The following is a 21,078-nucleotide window of genomic DNA, read 5'->3' on the forward strand; positions in this document are numbered from 1 at the left end:
TGGGCATTCCTTATCTTCAAACCTATTTTCATCTATTGAGATATTCCTCCTTTATCTTATCTTTATCCTCATAGTTAGTATGAACATATCTTTATTATCTGACTTTTGTTTTTGTAAACAGTAAGTAGCTATTGATCACAAAAGCGTTAGGGTCTTTAAGAAGATGAAGCAGCAAAACTACTGGAAGCACTGGGTAAGAATCTAAAGAAATTCTGGGTTTACAAGTAACCAAAAATCTGATAGATAGCAAGGTAATACAAATCAGTAATTCCAGTAGTATTGAGAAGTGTCAGCTTAATTTGCTGTATTACAATACGGCAAAAATTTACAAATGCTGCAGACAGTACATTGAGCTGGGGCCCTTTTCATACTGGCAAAATGCAGGTCTAGTGCGTACATCAAACATTACATGGTTTGCAGGTAGCCGAAGTATGATCTGGCTGTACTGAAGAAACCAGTCTGGCTGTGCTGCCTCGTGCCTGAGCTTACTTAAAAATGGGTTTCAGTGAGGGTTAAAGGGCTGCTCTCCGTTCATAAGCTGCTCTGCCCTCTGGAAATACTTTGTACCTTTAAGGACCTAAGCAAAACTAAAATGATGCAGCTGCAAAGATTTGTCGGGAAAACAACTCTAAGCTGGTTTGTACTAACATGTGTGATTTACAAGTACAAGAATTGTTCTGAGAGCAGGAAAAGTGAGTGTGGCCTACAACTCAGCTCCTGGTAGTGGGCACTGCTGCACAGATGTGGAGCACAAAGCCACTGATATTCTGAAAACTGAGAATGGGGGAGTAGGGCCTCTTTACAGTGATTTTCATCCCCCAAAAAACAAGAAAGAAAGAATCCAGGCTGGTTTTTAATTTGTATTGCACTTGCAGAGTGCAAGATGACTGCATTGTGTGGCCTAACCTTTGTACACATACAGTGGACGCACTGACCGCCTGCAGAGCCAAGGTGTACACAGGAACCGTCACACTCGTCACAAGGTGTAGTACCGCTCCCTCACACTCATTCATGGGCTTCTGCCACCGCCTTTGTTTGAGCTGGTCCCATAGTCCCGGCTGGTACCTACAGGAGACAATACAGTTAATCTTAAGGCATTGAAGCCTGTTTGACTGTATCTAGGTAGCAATTTAACAAAAGGAGAGAATCAGAATTGTCAAGGAATTCTGTGAATGCGAACTGTGAAATCCTAAAGCTTTTATCTGTCCTTTCCTGGGATGGCAGCAGGAGTCTAGTAATAAGCATGTCATGAAGAAAGACTGAAACGCCTCTAAGCTGTGCACCCCCCCCACAGGAATTCACCTTGTGTTTCCTTTTGACATCCAGCCAAACGAGATGCCTTCTCCTGGAATAACCTGAAAGCTGGCAGCTAGGCAGGAGCCAGAGTGGTGATGGATTGCCCAGGCAGCCACTGCGACTCCAGTGTCAGCAGGTAACGAGGCAGCTGGAATCCTTCGTTTTCCAAATGTCCCCTCCATCTCCTTCGAGCCATCCGGACGTGCAAAGCACATGAAGTACAGCATGAATCAGACCAGCTTTGCTGACAGCACATGCTGACAGCAGGCGCTCTGGTTCAGACCCTCACTCCTGCCGTTAATCTTCCTTGCCCTGAGCCAAATGCTCACAGTGGCTTTTCCTCACCCTCTCTCTGTTGAAAGCAAACTGTTACAATTGCTGCTGAGGTGAGAAGGAGAGGACAGGGCAGCCTGTGCGTCAGAGGATCGAATCACCACCAGAAGGGAAAACATGCAGCCCTTGTCCTGTTTGAGCAAGGCTGGCCTCCACGCACATTGCTATGGCAACCTCAAAGCTCTTGGGTGACTTGATGCCATCAGTGAAACCTGTAGGTTGTACTGGCTGCGAGGAGAGTGTTTTGAGGCCCTCGCCGCTATTCCTTTTCCCCACACCACTGAACTCAGACCACCACTGAACTTGCCAGCTGCTGTGGAGCACAAGCTGTAAGATTCCTGGAGACATAAGCTTTTCTCGTTTCTTCATTATGGCAGTCTCTGCTACAATGTCCACACGTTGCTGTACAAAAAAGACAACGGAAGGATAAAAGCTAATTATAGCTGTTGGCAAAAAATGGTGGAGGCTCGCTCCATGCTGGCAGTAGTTCACTTGATGCGTGATTAATGATGGTTAGTGTGGGCACAGCCAAAGCTTGTACAACCCTAGATAAATAATAATGAAGTTTAAAAAGATCTATGCTCCTTGAGTTAATAATTTTAACAGGCTGTGAGAAATGTTGCTGTTCTCATGGTAACAGGAAAGCTGTAATTTCATCTCTAATTTGAGAATGCTTGTATAAAGTGTGCAGATAGCTTTCTGATGCGAACTTTTTTCTCTCCTCTTTAATTGAAGCCCTTTAATGAAGTGATATTATTGTGTAGTTTGGGCAAACAATTCAAAATGGACTAATTAGGACTAAATACACCATTGAAAAGTGTAGTCTAAATTATTTGGAACTAAACTGGTATTGCTGCTTGCAATCCCTGGTTTCTGTGTCAATAGGTGCCTGATACTGGTGTGCATGAGCATCTCTCAGAGCTCTTCCAGAGATTCTGAATCCATTTGCATCTCACTGGAGGCTGTATTTGTAAAGTTATATTCATTAAGAAGAAGAAATGCGCCGGTCCCCAATACCTCAAGAACAAAGACTCTCAGAGGTCAAATCAGCCCAAGGATTTGAACAGCCAATTTTTTCTACAATGGCTTTGACCCAGATATCAAGACACACAAAGATGTCAAGAGTCTCATCCTTTCCATAGTAATCCTGAAAATATATGAATAAGGCACCTAAATATGTACTGCAGGTGCAAGACTGAGAATGAGGCTGTCTTGGAAAACCAGCAAGAATTGGGTCTGTGATTCTTTAGCACTTTTGAAAGTATTATCTGTGGTCCTTTTCAGTTTATTACAATGGCTTAGTCACGGAAACCAAATGACAGCATACATAATGAAAGCATTTCTGCTGGTTGTACAAAAGCGCCTCCATTGACTACTAATCTTAAACCATCTCCACTGCTCATTTTTCCTATTAAAGCTCTATATTCAGGTTTATTATTCTCTATCTGTTCAAGAACGTTTAACTGCCAGATACTGGGACAGTTCCAAAGCAGTTTTAGAGTACTTAGAAATGTGAATTAGTGCTTTGCTTATAGGAAAACAAAATGTGACCTTGCCTCAAATGGATGCATACAGGGATTGAACTGGGACCTCAGTTACCCAGGGGTAGGAGTGGAAGTGTGGGTTGTTTGATGGGCCTTACTCACCGGAGGGAAGCTGGAGTTTAGCATGGAGGAGGAGGAAATTGCCATTTTCAGCTGCTTGTTTTTCTTTTTCAGCATAGACAGATTGACTTGTGATGAAACATATGCATTTCACAGTTAGCTTTTCAAAGGCTGTGTTACTTCAGAATCATTAACCTGGCTGAGATCTTTGCATTCTTATCTGCTTTGTTGAATATTTTCATAGCAGAAATTGGTGGCTTGCATATCCTTAAAGCTGCAAAGCTAGCATTTTAATTTATCCTAATTCAGAACCTAATTGTCTTGCACTGTTGGCTAATTAAATGTTCAAAGAAGTGATAAATTAAGCAGGTTGATCACTACAACACAAGTAATTAGTCAGTCCAGCTGAATCTGAGCCTTGAAATCCACGTTCCCTGAGATGACAGGAGTTTTGGGGATGTGCAAGAAAGCAAAGTGTGTGTCATGGTTGAAGAAGAAAAAAAACCTTCCTTCAGTATTTCATGTGTAGTGTCCAAATTTCACATCAGTTTGGTGATCTTCAGGCTGTTTATTTTGTGCCTAAGGAATTATTGTTCTGGTGCCACTAAGAGAAGATGAAGTTCCAAGACAGCACCTTGAGATGCTGAGATTTGCAGCTAGTTTCTTGCAGGATTTGACATTTTCCTGTGTTAGGCACACAGAGTATACTTCATGAAAATAGCTATGAGTGGGGGTTTTTTTAGCAAAAAAGCAAAAGAACAAAAACTTCAACCCCCTCAACATTAGTTAAAGACCTAAACAGACAGTTATAAATGTAATCTTCCCTGCTAGGGAGCTTCTATTCACAAAGTTTTTCATACAGCGTTTTACCAAGAATTCTACCTGGGGTCAAATCAGTTAAGATCTAAAGACCAAAATGTACGTTCTGAAAATCTCAGTCTATCTGTGCACCTGCTCAAATTCTCAAGGCAACTTTCCACCAGAAAAAAAAACCAACTGTACAATGCATCATCATAGCAACATGATATTCTTCCTGCTAATGTATCTAAGTGCTTTTTAGCCCTCCCACATGGCCCAGCCCGTATGAAGGTGCATGTCTAGGGAAAGGGCATGCTGGCACGCTGTCGGCGGCACCGCATCATTGGGGACTGGCTGGAATGAGAACCTAGGGACAGTGTGCCTGGGACAGGACACCCCATCTCACCGCTGAAAACAGGGACGAAAAATAGTTGGCAGAGGTACTGAGACTGTTTAATTAAAGCATGCAGGGGACCTTATCTGGGAGTTTGCCTCAATAATTAGGCAGGCATGGTGCCTGGCTCCTGCCTGCAAGAGAGAAAGATGCCTCAGAAGCAATCCTTGGTGTGATCCTGTGGAATGCTGCATCCTTCCCAGCCCCTCTACGCTTTGCATAGTGTCTGGCTGTTGCAAGTCAAACTCCTCCACCCTGTCTTGCTTCCATACTGCTGATCCTCTCAGTGGGTTCAAGTCTTAGTATGTTTTTTTACCAAAAACAAATTAAGCAACTGTTTGCACCATCTCCACACAGAGCTGTCTCACTTTATTTGCAATTATATCACTCACTGTTCGTTTCATTAGTAGGTTTCTTCTCTCTCCCTTTGCGTTTAGGACAGTGAGGTTTGAGGTTTCCAGTCTTCTGCCGTGGAAATAACAAATAATTGTTAACAGCATCTCTCAAGGGTAAATTTCAAACCCAGGCTTCCCACAGGCTGTGTTTTTCTCACCCGTCCATGCTGGCGATGGCGTGGGACCAGCATTTAGATCATTCTCTCAGTGCTGCTGCAACAGCTAGACTGCTCCGTCTCCTTCGGCCTGCCTCTTCTAGAGGTGATAATAAGTTTTAAAGGTTTTCTGCTAGTCTTCTCACTGCCACAAAGAAAACGTCTTGTCATGGCTTTTCAGTTTATCTACCATTTCCTTGTGTAGTGGGTTATAACTTGTTTCCTAAACTCACAACTCCTGCTTACTTTGCTGAATCAGCTGGTATTTCATATTGCAAATGATACTCTTAAAATTAAAGCTCCTAAAATGTTCTAATTTCTTTTTTTTCCCCCCTGTGCTCTAATTGGTCTAGCTGGATTATGTTAATTATTTCTGATCAAAACTGCTTAATTAGCATGTCATGTCAATTAGTGAGGGCCTTTGGGGTTTAAGATAGTTATTTTATTTTTATTTTTAGTTATAGTGTAGGCAATTTATTGTTATACATTTTATGTTTCTAGAACTATCCCTGAATTAATGAAAAGTTAACAGACTGGGATATAAGAAAATGCTTCATAAGCATCCACCAATATCTTGCACTGGGGATCACTGGTACCTAAAATACTTCTTTAATGCTTCATCATTGAAATCTGTCTTGAAAGCAGAGTTCATGGCCTCGCAGCTGGCCCACGAGGGGGCAGGCACCAGGAGAGCCATGTACTACCCCCAGCCTGAGGGATGGGGAAAGCTGCAACCACAAGTGTTCTCCCTTCCTGTCCATAAAACACAGGGATAACAGTAATTTCCCATCTGTGAGATCCATTCGAGGAACTCCTTGTAAAATACTGAAAGGCTGCTAAACGTTGTTATGTTTATTTCTTGCAGAAAACTTCTTGTAATACCCATTCATGTTCAGAGAAACCTTTATGCATCAGCATAGAGAGTGCCAAAGAAAAGCTGTCCATAGAATTAAGTCTCTCTCTCTGTTTTGGTTGGTTTTTTTGGTTGGTTGTTTTTTTTTTTTAATATTCTAAATACTTGATTTACTTCTGTGAGCGCAGGTTTTCATCAAACCACCTTTCTCCTTAATTGAGCTAATAACTTTACTCCTGTCCTCCTCTTTGTTCCGTCTGGCAAGCAATTTCCCAGTCTCATCTCCCATCTCATATATCCACTTTTGATCTGATTATTAGCATTTAATCTGCTACAACATTCAGTGTATGATATTCAAGCCCAGCCTTATTTAATGAAGTAATACCTTTTGGTGTGCTCAGTGTCACACATTTCCTTTGTAAGGTAACAATTTTATCTTATGTTATTGCAAGTTATTTGCTCTCCATTTTCATTTCCCCTCCCCTTTTTTAACTGGTATATGACTCCACATAAGAAGATATAAATGGAAATGTAACTGCAGAATGAAAATTGAAGTACGCATAGATTCATATATGAGAAATACCCAATGAGCAAGCACTGGAGGATTTAACTCAGAAACACCCAATTTAGCTGCTTGTGAAGAAGCTTCTACCTTCAGGTAGCTCGTGGATTCATCCCCTAGCCTTTCCTTACTCCACAGGCAACGCACTGAAATGATTCCCAGAGGCCACCTGGTCAAACTGAGCTAAATTGTGTGTTACCACTGCTGTGTGTCTGGATTCATCTGTCACACAGACCTGTCTTCAAGCTGATCAGTGTGGATCACCTTGCACACGTAATCCGCTAGTTATGGACTATCTAGGTGGGTGATCAGCTGTCTCAATAAGCCATATGCATGCACCAAAGTCAGGTGGGTGTAGTTAAGCAATTCTGTGCTAATTGCTTTTTATTCTGTTCCATGGCTGGCCCTTCAGCTTGAAGCATGGTGCATGCATGCAGCAGGAGAGGCAAGCTGGAGAAGAGTATTGCTGTCAGAAGCAATCAAAGCAAACCGCAAATATGTAATTTCTGGGCTAGCACAGACAAAACCTTTGGTGCACACGTACACATCACTCTGCTCAGAAACCTAACTGGGAGTACAGATCACTGAGATAGACCATCCAGAGTTTAAGAACATTTAAATGTGGGGTGGGGTATGTGGAAATAATCAAATTGCAAGTCATCTTATAGCCAAGGAATTGTCTGTAGTGGAAGAGTATAGTGTGCACTGCTAGCAGTGGGCTGGTTTACTGAAAGGACAGATCAACTAGTGTTACCACAGCATGCTCACCATAATGCTGCTCCTTCTTCACTTACACATGTCTTTCCTTCAGCTATTTACAATAAATTCCTAGGAATCTGTTCTGAGTTTTTTCCTAGATGCAATGTGGCATTATGTTTGTTTGCATCTATAAACATACATAAGAAATGGTGATGAACAAGAGGTGCGCTCTCTTAACAACTGCTGCACTGCTCACCCTTTCTCAGGCAATGACCATCCTGCTGTCACACTTGCACACTGCAGCTACCAGAAAAGATCAAAGAACCTTTTAGCAAACAAAAAAATATTTGGTACAAATACAGCAGAAAAAGCAATAAAATAAATGGCCTTCCTGCACTTCTAATTTAGTTGTCTTTCCATAGGTCTAGCTCAGCAGTCTGCCTCCCAGCCTGCATCCCAGACACATCCATTCCCCACTTCAGGAATCAAGGAACCAGATTACCAGGAACAATCTGCCTGTTAAACAGCCTAGAGGGACCATTCTTCATTCTGATAAATCAAGGCTTAAAACTTGCTAGAAAACAATTCTCAAAGTTAATGATATGCTGTTGTTGCTTTCAAATGCATGCAGAGTATCCTTATCTGTGAAGCTATCCAATGGTCTTTCTTGTTGTTTCCAACTGCAATCCTGTCCCTATCCTATGTTGCCAAAGTCTGTTTAAAACTAAGTAATTTATCATTAATCCTAGGTGTTACATAATTAACCTCCCAAATTAACAGGAAGAAGAGTTCAAAACCTATGACATTCTCAGCTCAAAGTCTTCTCTAAATAGTAAAAAAATGGAACACAATTGAACTTACCATTTAATAGGTCTTCTTCATTCAAATCTTTCCTGCAGTTATATTAAGAAAGATGTTTCCTTTGGGTTTCATATATGGAAAAATTTTAAATACAAGATTTTTTTGTTCCATGCAGATGTATTTAAGGGACATCAGTAATCAAACTCTGAAAAACAAGAGTACTGTAACATACTTCAGTACCCAACGTAGCATAGCTATAAATTCAGTAATTATGCAACAAATTAAGAATTTTTTTTTTTCCTCTTTCATTCCTTAAATTCATTTGTATTACAGTGCTCTCCTGATGTCCAAAGAGATACAACAATAAAAACTGCCAGTTCACCAACAATGATTTATGCATCAGACAGGCCAGTGGTGGTATTTAGAAAATTTTAGCAACAAACACTGTCAACTCCACTCACAATCTTCACACTGGATGAGTTGGGAGAGCATGGTCTGGGGTGGTTTTAGTCTTGCTTGTAAGGGATGGGATGTTGAGGGTGGGGTGGGTGGTGTTTAATTTCAGAACTGATTTGGATTGTAAATTAATAATTTGGGACTTGATTGCTAACAGCCAAGACATTATGGGACATTCTGCACTGGAAGATTCGAAGTGGCTGAGGGAAAACTGCTCCTAGTGATTAATAACACCTTTGCTCTACACTTCCTCCAGGCAACGTGCTCTCAAAATAATGTGTGGGAGGCCTGGGCTATGCAACCAGGCTCCACTGAGAGCAGGAGGTTTGTGTGCTCTTCACACACCTACAGAACAGGGAGGAAAATCTTCGCCAAAGATGCAAGAGATGCATATTTCTTTTCTAACCAGGAAGGCCTGTGTGAATGACTAGCTAGGTAATGGTTTATTCTGGTAACTGTAACGTAAATGCTTCCTCCCTGTCTGATCACACTGTTAGCTCCTCAAAGCATAACAATAAGCAATCAACATAGTAAGGCTGTGGCTTTACGTCTTGCATACCACAATTAACATTTATTTTTGTCATCACAAATTCCAGTCATTCACTTGCAAGTGGCCTCCCCCTTGGAGGTGATCACATATGTGTGATATTTTTTTTTTATTTACTTTTTTTAAAACTAGATCTTTTTCAAACAGTGTTTACTCCTTCAGTTATTCTGAGGGAAATGCAGGAGAATGTATTCAGAAAGTTGAAAGCAATTGGCTCCCATACCTGGTAATGCAGGTGGGGGGGCTGCAATTTTTCATATTTAACACTGACACATCGCAGTGTTACAGTATGTGTTTCGGTGCGATCCCAGCACCTCGTGGATGCTGATGAAAGAAAGGTAGCTCTCATTTATACTCTGGCAAATCCTGGTGCTAACGCTTCCCCACCACATATCAACACAGCCTAGCTAGCCATTTAGCTTATCATCAATCTACCTAGACGCATATGCACAAAAATGTCCTGAAAATGCTTTGAGGCTTCTAATGGTCCTGACACTCTAGTCCGACTACAAACAGTTGTGTCAAAAATAGCAGATTTACTCCAGAAATAAGTGAATCTGTAACTGATAAGGAAACTGCCAGTATGAAACACTTACCATGGAACTATCCTGCCACTGTGATCCCACGCTGCTGATGTGCGCTGGGAACAGTCCCCTTCCCTGTACAAACCCTTCAGCCAGAGAGGAGTCACACAAGTCCCTGCTTGTGTGAGGGATGAGAACACTTTAATACCATGGACAGGCTGTCACTGTTGTCCTGTGGTCATTAGTGTTAATTGCAAGATATTAGTGAAGCACAAGTGATGGCAACTGGTGAGGAAATCACCGATCTTGCAACGGCTAGTTCTGTCCTTAGTTAAAACCATTTGGAGCAAAGCCCTGTCCTTTCTACTAGCTAGGAAGAATTTTCTATAGCCAAAAACTTAACCAGAAGCAGGACCAACACATACCTGGAGATGCGATCAGAGCTCGGGATAACCATCTGCTCAGTACAGCAGGGAGGGAAGTTCAAAAATGCAAAAGTATTAAGCTCCAAAAGTTTGAGAATCTGACAGGCATGAGATGGCTCACCACTTCTGGGTTTTTGCACACTAACAAAGCTGTATTCAAGCATAATGAAAATGCCTTTTTTCTCCTTCTGGAGAAACCATAATGAGAATGCAGCATTGTGTATTATTGTTTGGCTGTTTATTTTGGTTTTGGTGGTTCTTTCCTCAAATGTGTTTGTATAAAGTTCCAGGCACGGATTCTCTAACTTTTTATTGAAGTCTTCACAAGTACTCCCTCTTCAACAATGTATCTAAAGACATTTTGATGTGTAAAAGCTCATGAAGAGTGGTTAATGTGATAAAAGCAGAAGCTTGAAGCAATGACATCTAAAGAAAGTCTCAAGATCTTGAAATCAGATAGAATAAAGAGAAGGCTAAAATGACAAACATGTTTGATCTTATGTACTTCAACAGAAAATCATTTCTGAGCCCTGTCTTATCCTATAAAAGAGCTGATGAATGTCTTGGATTTAGATACATGTAGCTGTATTTGCTACTGAGAAAATTACATACTTGCCCCTTTGCACTAGTGCTGTGTTTTGGGAGTTTGAGTTTATTGATTTAAAAACCCAAATCACCCACTTCATTCCTCCTCCCCTCTCTGCCTAAAAACGTATTCAAGTGGAAAACAGAAGTCAGCTCTTTTGTACAAGGAAGGAATTAATTTCCTTAAGGAAAAGCAATGAAATGCCTCCAAAAATGAAGTACTGAGATGATTTTTGGGTCAAGCAGGGAAAAGCAATGTATGCAGAAGGTAGCTGTTGAGTCAAGCGTTGTCACTGCAACACAACTATGCCATTTACAGGGGGAAGGGCAGATGATTAGAGTGAGAGAAGACAATTTCTATGGCATTAAACCTGTAAATGAAGGAAGAATATGGAGGAATAAAATGGCCTGAGCCCTAAACCTGTCATTTCTGTATTCACGTCTGGAGCTCACAGATCAAGACAAGCAGAGAGCTTGGTAACAAGGAGGTGAAGTTGATCATCCAACTGACCTTACATTTACCAATGAACCTGTATAGCACAGACAAGCGTAGACCTAGAGCCCTTCCTTTAAACACATAGGCTCCACTCTTGCAGAATTAAAGGAAACTTGCTTAACATTTACTTGTACTTTGAAATACTTAATCCCTCAAGCCCATAAAGCATGTAAAGCCTCTAAAAATGTTTTTTTTTTTACACAAGAAAACTGATTTTTCTTCTCTGCATTCAAGAGGTTCCTAGTGCAACCCTTCCAGCTACAGAAAGGTTTTAGCATACTGCAGCCCTGATTGAGGAAAGTATTAGTTGCTTTATTGTAAGTGCAGCATTACACGTACAACTGTGAGCTCCACATTCAGGGGCAAGGGGGCCTTGAAACTAAATGATGGTGCATTAGAAAAATTAATCTCTATTAAATGGTGTCCCATTCTTTCATCTCGCAAGCAGGTGCAAAGAGAAGCACAGAAGGCTGAGACGGCAGTCTCTAGTGATGGATCCACCTAGCCAACAAAGCAGCCTAGCTTGTGCTTACTAGTACATTCCCTTTCTCATAAATCTGCTTTTCTTCCCCCCACCCCAGTCTCTAGAAGACCTATCTGTTCTCTTTGGTTAGTTACTGATGCCTCTGTCCACAGCCAAGCCGTTCCAACCTCCGCATGTTCTTGTCAGCAAGTCACTGTCCTAAATGCAAAGTATCTGCATACACGAAGTCTCCTAATTGTATGCAATAAAACCTGTTACAGAAGAGTAAGGAGGAAGCATCAGCTCCAGATCAGTGGAGGCTGGGGCTACCTAAGCCACTGTGCATGGGCCGCAGACAGCAGACAGCAGCAGTTTTAATATTACTTGAGGGACTCTCCAATTCCTTACGCACCCACAACTCTGGTATTACACTGAAGTTACACTTGAATGTACAATATTTGCATTCCACTTGCTAATTCATGTTGCTTGTTCTCTCTAATCTCAACATCACAGCACAAATCCTTTTCATGCTCTATTTCCTATGCAGTGCAGCCTCCTGGTTTTGTAAGCAACATTATTCTTCCCACTGAGGTTAATTTCTATACTAGAATATGTACTCGCTCTAACTTCCTCTCACCTTCCCCACTTTTCAGGAGGAGCTACACCAAAATAATAGTCAAAGGGATTTTTTCTATTACCATTTAAACACCATACAGGCTACTGAAAGGGCACTAGTAACTTCTGTTCTTCATCTTCCAAGGCCTGTTTCGAAGCCAGTGAGAGCTGTTATATTCACAGGGTTGTGGACAAAACGACTTCTGACCAACAGACAATCAAAGCAGTTATAAGGCATCACTGTGAACATGCTACGGAGTCAGTTAAGGAAGATGAGAGAGAGTCTGCTGAAGGCAGCCTTGCACCTGCATGGACAGAATCAATGCAGAGCAGGTAAACATCAATCCTGAAGGTGGCAGGGGAGCGGAAGAAAGGTCCATGAGGAAAACTGAATGAGTCTGTGGAAGGCCGTGGAGTGTGGCACAGATTTCACAAGGTACTTTTCAATATGTGTGATGTCCCCCCAAAAAGCCTTTTAACTCCTTTGGCTTTGCTGGCTAGGTGACACTTTCTGCAGCTGCCATGCAGGCCCACTTTTCAAAACAAGCCAACAGCTAAATGTACCTAGCCTAGATCAGCACATCAGTCTCTGTAAGAAGTTGTCAGCTGTCCCTGATGAACACTGACCAAAATACCCACTCCTTCAGTTTTGGTTTCTTTTCTGTGACGTCTGCAATGTCACATCAGAACTGGTAGATCTTAGCCTGTCCTGGTTTAAGGTCTGGTTTGGCACCCAGCAAAAGTCATGTTGAGTAAAGGCTCATTCATTAGTTTTATATCTGCTGACTGAACACTAAGACATGATTTCGGGATGCATTTCCTAGTTCTATAGCAGAGAATATAGGATTTCTTACATACACAACTTGCAAATGCTATAGGAGAAAACACAGTCTGTGCTGTGCAGTGTAATTTAGACCATCTGTAATGACAAATCTTTCCAAGCTGTATTTTTGCTGATGCTCTCTGACATTTCTCTGTGCTGGGGTATGAGTTATGTAACAGTGATTCTCAAAAGACTTCAACAAAAGTGTCCCCAGCTTCAGCAACACTGTAGCTCTTTAAATTATGCCTCATCCGTGTGAGTGGACACATGCAATGGAAGTTGTGATATAGTCACCTTTTTTCCCTCAATGCTTGCTTCCCACTTGCACAGGAAAGGGTATGGCTTTTCCTTTTGGCTGTGGGGCAACGAGTTTTATTTCTCTGTGTTTCCTTATGAAGGTATCATTCCCGAGTATGTCAGGAAACAGCAGCAAAGCATTTTTGCATGGCTTATAATTAAAAATTCATCATGAACTTTACTTTTTGCAGCATGCGGGGGCAAGGAAACATCCAGTGTTACTGTTCCAAGTCCACTTTATACTAATGCTTAATAGTAGCTACATGAGTGACGTGGAGTTAGTGAGCATTAACAGCAGCACATGCTTTAAATAGCTGCTCATTTCTGCTGTCTTCTGCGTGCTCAGAAATGGCTCAAAGTACGGCACAACAGAAATCAGCTCGGTTTTGTGTCTAAATTCCTGCAGGTTTTGCTGTGTTCAGTGAAGGTGCAGAGCAATCATGCTAGTCCTGCAGGAATAGGGATTGTATCTGTAACTTGTTAACACATTAAGTCAGTTTTGAAAGTATCCTTCTGTTGCCGCCCATCTGTTGAGGGAAATGTAAAAGGCCAAGATGCAAGGCTGGGACTCAGCCGCACAAATGTCACTCTAGATGCTCCTCCAGTTGCCACTTCAAATCAGCGTAGCTCTTTTGCAAGTCCTGTGCTACATCCCTTGGCCTGTTTTGGGTACCTCTGGGTTTTAGGCAATTGAACTTCAATTTTTAGGCCTTCAGATTGAATTTCTGGCTCTGCAACAAGTTCATCTGAGACTCATAGCAAATCTCTTGATTACTCTGCAAGACACAGGTAATGATCCTTTCTATTTAAACAGTAGGAGGCTCAAAGAAGAACAGTTACTACACGTACATCTAGATCCTAACACAGCAGGACCTCAATCTTAGCTGATCCTCATGCACTAGGCCATTGATATTTGTTTCATCTCTCTCCAAGCTGTCAGCATATTCTGGCCAAGAGAACAGCCTGCAGGCATTTCAGGGATGGAGACCGGATATTTTAAAATGTTAGTTCTGCATTAGGCTAAGAAATGTAACCATTCTGGGACAAGACATTTTGCTGCTACTGGGCCAAGATCATTGCCACGCCACGGTCGGCAGGCTGTATTACAGAGGCATTCGACTTGAAATTGCTGACCCTTCCACCTGTGCACCTCCTGTTCTCTGAAGTACCACCATGTGCATACGAAGTGGAATATAGTACACAGCTGTATTTTTATTCTCTTCTGGAAAAAAAAAAAAAAAAAAAAAAAAAAGAGGTGGGGTGAATTATCTTATCCCCTAGGCAAAAATGCTTTCTACACAATGGTAAGCTGTCTATGTTTTTGCCTTACCCACAGCAAAGTTTCACGTTGTACTGACTTGTGGGAGAACATTAACAGAATACCCATTCCTGCCTCCAAAACAACTCCCTTTTACCTCTGTCACTAATTCAAAATTGTAAAATACATAATTATACTACAGTTTTTCATTCTCTCTTGTATAGCACTTAAAATATTTTGTTCACTTACCAAATGTTTTCTTTCAGTATTTATGGTCTGGACGCTTTTCACATGTCTTGGACTACTACAGAGTCTCCAAAAACTCCTTTCATAAGCCCTTATTTCTGAAACCACTTTTGTCTGTTTTTTTCCATTCACTCTGCTCTCCAGAGTACATCTTCACAAAGTCACCTACTTTTTTTTTAATATATATATCAACAGCAGTGCTTAAGCATTTAAAAATAACGGATTACATTTTACTTGAGAGCCGACAGTATAAGCTTCAGCCAAACCATGAGAACAGTTTGGACAAACCGCCTTTTCTCTGGCAGATATTTTTTCAGACTTCTTAAGTGGGGAGGAGGGTGAGTGTGACCCACGCGTGCGAAGTTGGGGCGAAGGGGGCAGCCTGCGGGCTGGAGCCTGCAGAACGGAGAAATTTGTGCTTTGCAAATCACTGAGATGCAGCCAACGCAGGACAGTGATCTCTGCCACAGCCTGCTCTTTTGGAGAGCACTCCATTTAAAAAATGAGCTGGAAGAGTATGGGCTAGCAAAAGCTTAAACTGTTCTATTGAAAACAGACAATTTGCCAGGTTTGGCTGACAATACTGAGCAACAAACTAGGGATCTCCACGCCTTCTCTACATGGAAAAGACAGTTCAACGTATGGAGGCTTTTAGTGCTGTAATGGTTGAGCAGATAAAAATGGGAGGGTTATTCTCTCCTGCTTTTTCCTGTCAAAAAAATCAAGATGGGAGAGGAATCACCCTCTTCATCTCATTGCCGTGGGCAAATCTGAGTTCAGGAAACCAGTCTCTTCCCTCAGAGAGGACGGCACTGCTGGGCGGCTCCTCCCAGCCTGGGAGCTGTGGCACCGCCATGGAGGATGAAGCGACTGACGGTGGTTTACTGCCATACAAATGTGATTGCTTTGTTGATCATCGAGAAAGATGACATGCCACTCACAAGCAGTGTGCTGGGAAAAAGAATTTTTCATGGGAACATCTGTAGTTTACAATTTAACACAAAACCTGTTAAAGCACAAAAGCAGTCTGTTACAGTCCAGAAACACTGTGCACAGCAACTTTTGGTGTTTATTTATGAAAACAATACAGTGTGGTTCCAGTGGGAACTGATCAAGTTGCATAAAAGATTTAAGAGTCTATTCTGTAGCTGTAATAATGCTTTTAGCACTTTCTCAGATCCTTCCCTATATTCCAACATAGTGGCTTGTGGTAGTTTATCTTCTGGACCATAAACCATTTTATGCCTTCAGTATTTTGGAAGTGGTATCATGATAAAACAGATTTAAGCCACAAAATAATACACACATTTGCTGTTTGGAAATGTGTTAAATCTGGTTTTGAGAAACTAACTGCATGTAAAGCCATTAGCACAGTATTGGTAATACTCAATATCACTCTAGAAGTGATGGCAGGTTCTTCTTAACAACTAATATGTTTTAATACAACCCTGTTGAAAAATTCATCATTGAAAAACCATGTTCAAGAAAAAAATGTGATTCCTCTTTGATATTTTAAAGCAATTTATTTTGGTTTGGTTTGGTTTTTAATAATTTACTCTAAAGAGTTCTTGGAGCTTTTTATGAAATGAAAACTAAGGGGTCTGAGGTGGGTTGGTTTTCTTTTTTGGTTCTTCTTTAAAAATATAACAGACATTTGACCCATACCCACGCTTTTCTAAATGTTCAGCAGCTAAATATGTCAAAATTAAGAACTCAAATTTAACATTTAAAATAATAATACTCAAGGCAGGCTGATACTGTCCTGAGTTCCTGTTAGCATGGCCTCAGACAGGGCAGTTTCGATGTGTTACTCCTGTGAAGAGAATTCAGGTACTGTAGCTGGTGTGAAGCATTAGCATCGATATCCATGCTTTAATAGGTACATGAGAAATAACCCCCTCTGCGGTGCTTAGGAGAAAGTAATTCCATTTAGGACTACATAAATTTTCAGTTTGTTAATTAGGTTAAGAGAGGAAAAATAACATTAGGAACTTTCACTGGAGTTGTATTAGCTTCAAAATTGCAAAGAAATTGAAAGAGAATTTATGTTATCCAGTAACTTTAGCAATCAGCTGTACTCCCAAACCAGAGCCCCAAAACACTAAAATCTTCACTTAGACATCTGTTCTTTCTTTTTTCTCATTTTTTTTTAATAATTTGCTTTTCATTATAATTTTTCAAAGACAAACAGCTTGTGAAATAGTTATCCAAATATATAACACAGAATTATTCTGAAATCTGTCATTTTAGGAAGCATTAGCCAAAGCAGATGTACTCAGCCCAGGTATGCCAGGTCACACATAGGAATTACCCCAGGGAAACAGCAGGCAGCTAAAGCCTCTTTTGAAATCATCAGGTCCCCCTTCAAAAATGATTCGGCATGCTGAGATCATGTCCTGTCATCATGTTAGCTTTGGTTGGGACTCTGGAAACTACTGTTAACAGGATCACCGATTGCCAGTAACCGAGATTCACTGAATGTCACTGAAAGATTTCAGGAGTGTGGAGGAATGGTCAGAAATGTTTTTGATAACGCAGACAGGAGTCGAGTCTAAATCAGAAATCGACTTTCTATTAGAAAAGTTTTATCAGTTTCAACGAGATTAATCCACTTCAAAAACTCACGGAATGGTGCTTTAGACACACACTTGAGAGGAAGAGCTTGACAAGTGGCCTTTGAATTCCCAGCTGAGGATCCTGATCAAGAGAGGGAGAAGCATGCATGTGTGTCTGTGCTGCTGAAGACCCTCACTAAGCCTTTAACTTCTCACAGGTGAAAACACATTTGTTAATCTATTCCAACATGGAATATGAAGGACTTGGATCTCTTCTGAAAGTAGCCATGAATTTCTAGCTCAATACTTACTACGCTGAGGAAAAAAAGGAACCTATCCTTTAATTCAAATCCACTGAAGTAACAAAGCTGGCAAATGACCCAGACCTCTCTCTTGCTTACCAACAGTTACACCTGCTCTTAAAAATTCTACTTTCAGACCTGGGTAGTTGAGCTTATCCAGTGTATTCACCACATGCCAGTTAAGTAGAAATTCGAGTGAGGCATCAATGGCCTCACATACGACTCTGATAAGTCTTAGGGACTAAAGCTAGATGCCATCTCTCAGCATCTTTCTGTAAGCACTGACCCTCTTTCCGAGGTTCCTACTTCCAGAAACTCAACTTTAGGTGTTTAAGTGTTTGCAGTGGCTGAGCAGAGCAATAGTTTGCCTCAGGTGTAGGCCAATACATGACAAGTAACGTCTGCCTCGGCGTGATCCCTGTCCACTCTCCCTTGGCTGGCAGTCGAATGCTGGCAGCTCTCGGATGTATTGCCTCGCTCGTGATCACCGGCAGGTCTCAGAACTTTTGAACCAAGCCCTGTCGTAACACGGGAAATCTCAAACCAGAGCAGGCAGGATTTATCTGGGGGCAGGTTTGAGAAGTAGTCCCCTTCAGAAGACCCTCCATCAGGCTCTTTGTGGCCAAGGGTCCTTGTGGGCTGGGCTTGATAACCCACAGGGACCATCATGGGCAAAGTGGTCCTGGTGCAATCATACTTGCCACCTTCCTTAGGGGAGGAGCAGCAGACAGAAGAGGGGGAAATCTGGGTAAAAGTTGGAAAACTGCTGCTCCAGTCTCAGGAGACAACCTCCCTTTTCTAGAACTTGTCAGCAAGGGTGCTGAGCTATGTAACGGGGGGTCACCGGTGCGAAGAGTATTCTGGCACGACTAAACAGCCTCACTTGGAACACAAGGCAGCCACAACTGCAGGAGTGCAACACAAGTACAAGGTATAAACCTCAACACACTTCAGGAGTCAGCTCCATGGTGGGCATGATACCCTCCAGCTGTACTTATGTTTTCCTTTTGGTTTTTGGTCCCTGCTTGTCATCTGCAGCACATACTGAAGGGAACAACATGCACCTCATTATTTAGATTTACCGTTCTATTTGTAGCACTTCAGAGCAACACAGAAGGGTTTAATAATCCTCCCCCCGCTAACTAAGGGCTGAGGAAATCGGTGGGGAACCACAGCCCCACTGTTTGCTTCCCCTGGTGGTGGGGGCTTCCTTTAGCTGCTGCCTGCCTGATACTGCTTTGTGTTCCAAGAGGCGTTTGCTGCAGTCTCTTGATGATTTTGCGTGTCAAGCAGGCATCTGATCAGACTTTTAACCTGGGGGAGGGAAGCAAAACAAAATTCTGGTGAGTTAAATTACCTTCTGCTGCATACAATCATCCAGCACAACACAGCTCGGCAATAACATTCATGTTTCCATTAATAGAAAACACTCTGATTGCACTCCAGAGATTTTTTTTTTTTTTCCTTTCGGTATAGAAGTGATCCATTCAGATTGGAACTGCCTGAACAAAGCCTAGGGGCTCAGACACCACCAGCAGCATCTCTCTAAATATCTCTGTCTTATTGTGTAATCTTGACATTGACTTGAAGGAAATGTGCCAATTGCTGAAGCTATAGGGCTCTGTGTATATAAAACACACTTAGCTGAGTGGCCCTATGGGGCAACATGAGTTATTTGCTGATTTAACTCAAGTAAATCATGATAATACTTCAAGAGAATTGTCTTGGCTTCAACAAAATCTGTCAAAGCATTTTTAAATAGAACATTTAATCCGTGCCTCACTCTCTCATGTTGTGAAGTAAAGAATTAAAAACATGACTATGCACTATGCTGGTACAAGCCTGAAAATTCCGATGAAACACTTGGGGGGCCGGGGGAGGTGGAGGGGGGAGAAGCAGGGCATTTTCTAACATGCTTAAAGATATCTTAATTTTTCTAAATAGATAATAAAAGCTTGTCTCAGGAGCTTTCAGTCATCTTGAAAAATGTATCAGTATATATAAGCATATATATAAAACCAGTAAGAAAGATGATATCAAAAGACCAGAATCCACATTTCATCCTGTATCTATAGAGGGACTGCCTCCATCAAGCTGACAGATGCCCGTATACCTCAGAGGTAAAAGTGGCTAAAATGCTGACAGCAGAGTAGTCACACTTGGCCGAAAGACAGCCGAGCTGTCAGGCCGTCTGGATCTGGCTGGAGGAGCGAGTGGGACTTGCAGAGGCTGGAGACTGTGGATGTGGAATTACATAACCTGGGATGTTACACTATTTTACATCCTCGGTCCCTGAAATGCACAAGGAATAGTTACAGTCCCAGCAGAAGGACACCACCCCTCCAGTCATTTTATTAATGTTTCTTTTTGGTTTAGTGATGGCTGGCATAGCTCCAGGCTGTCTGCTCTGTTAAAATCAGCAACCATGCTTTGTGATGGAAAAAGTCATCCTGTTTTCTCAACGAAGGTAAATCATTCACAAATCAAGAAGGGATGCTGCAGCCAGCCCTTAATTGAATTTTGTGGCATCCTGAATGACAATGCATGAATCTCCTCTCCAAATCAGGAATGAGGAATTATTACACAGAAGGATAAACAGGATAAAAATTAAAATTAATACTCCTGGAAAACAAATCAAGTACTTCTGTAAATCTGTTTACTGGCATTTCTGCTCATGGACTCGCCAGTTAAAAGTCTCTGTTATTCAACCCAGACCCATCAGAGATGATCATTGCCTAATTCCATGCCTTTTACTCCTGGTAAAAAAACATGAAGTTGCAGAGAGCATTAGAAACATTACTTCAAGTAGTATGGTAAATAGACTGAGCTTATTAACCTCTGTATAAACAAGTAAGGTATGAGTTGGATTATGGAGGGTAAGACTCGTGTTTACACACATTCATCTCACATAATTAGACATCTAGGGTGGGGATAGGGTGTAACCACAAACACAGGAGAAGAAAATTGATCTATTCTCTGAAACTGCCTGCCTTTTACAGTGAGATCTAAAAGTAGATCCTATCAAGTAATAATTTGCTATGTCATTTACAACATTTAGAAATGAAAGTAGCAATTACCAGCCCTCTTTATATGTCAAAGGTTGCTAGACAAGGTTGGCTCAGCATTTTCACAGCAAAGAGCATTCAGGTCTCTCAAATTCAGATCTCTGTTATAATCAGACACCAGAGGAGTCTGTCATAAAATCAGCAGAAACAACCCAGGCAATCTAGTTTATGGACAGCTCTTCTTGTGGCAATGTTATGGAAGATTAAGGCTGGGAGACTTGCTTATTCCTCATTGCAGAAGTCCTTCCTTGTTAGCAATTTGGAAAACTTACTCTATTTTTGCTTTTACTGGGAATAGGAGTAAATAAGGAACTTCAATGAAGAAATTTTCTGATGTAGATCAACTCCACTACATACTTAACATTCTGTATATTGCAACGAGTTAATATTAGGTCACTGGCACTACTGGTGAGATTCTATCACAAGCTATTCAGGATTTAACTCAGTCTCTTTTCAGAATAACTTGTTCTTAAAAACTGGGGCTTTTGCTGAGTAGTTATCTACTCTACTGAGATCAGGAAATAATGTTTG

General features: G+C 41.4%; 1 long non-coding RNA gene across 1 annotated transcript in view; it reads right to left on the reverse strand.

The window, feature by feature from the left end:
* Window positions 1-906: 906 nt before the first annotated feature.
* The window catches only part of LOC121096830, a 94,859-nt gene continuing 74,687 nt past the window's right edge, over window positions 907-21,078 (reverse strand). The window contains exons 11-15 of the long non-coding RNA XR_005830697.1: window positions 18,422-18,796; window positions 4,979-5,120; window positions 4,818-4,890; window positions 1,303-2,031; window positions 907-1,065 (exon numbers count right to left, since the gene is read on the reverse strand). This is a non-coding gene — a long non-coding RNA (uncharacterized LOC121096830). The remainder of the gene's footprint in view (window positions 1,066-1,302; window positions 2,032-4,817; window positions 4,891-4,978; window positions 5,121-18,421; window positions 18,797-21,078) is intronic.

The sequence above is a fragment of the Falco naumanni genome, chromosome 1 (assembly GCF_017639655.2).
Source record: "Falco naumanni isolate bFalNau1 chromosome 1, bFalNau1.pat, whole genome shotgun sequence".
In the NCBI taxonomy this organism is placed as follows: domain Eukaryota; kingdom Metazoa; phylum Chordata; class Aves; order Falconiformes; family Falconidae; genus Falco; species Falco naumanni.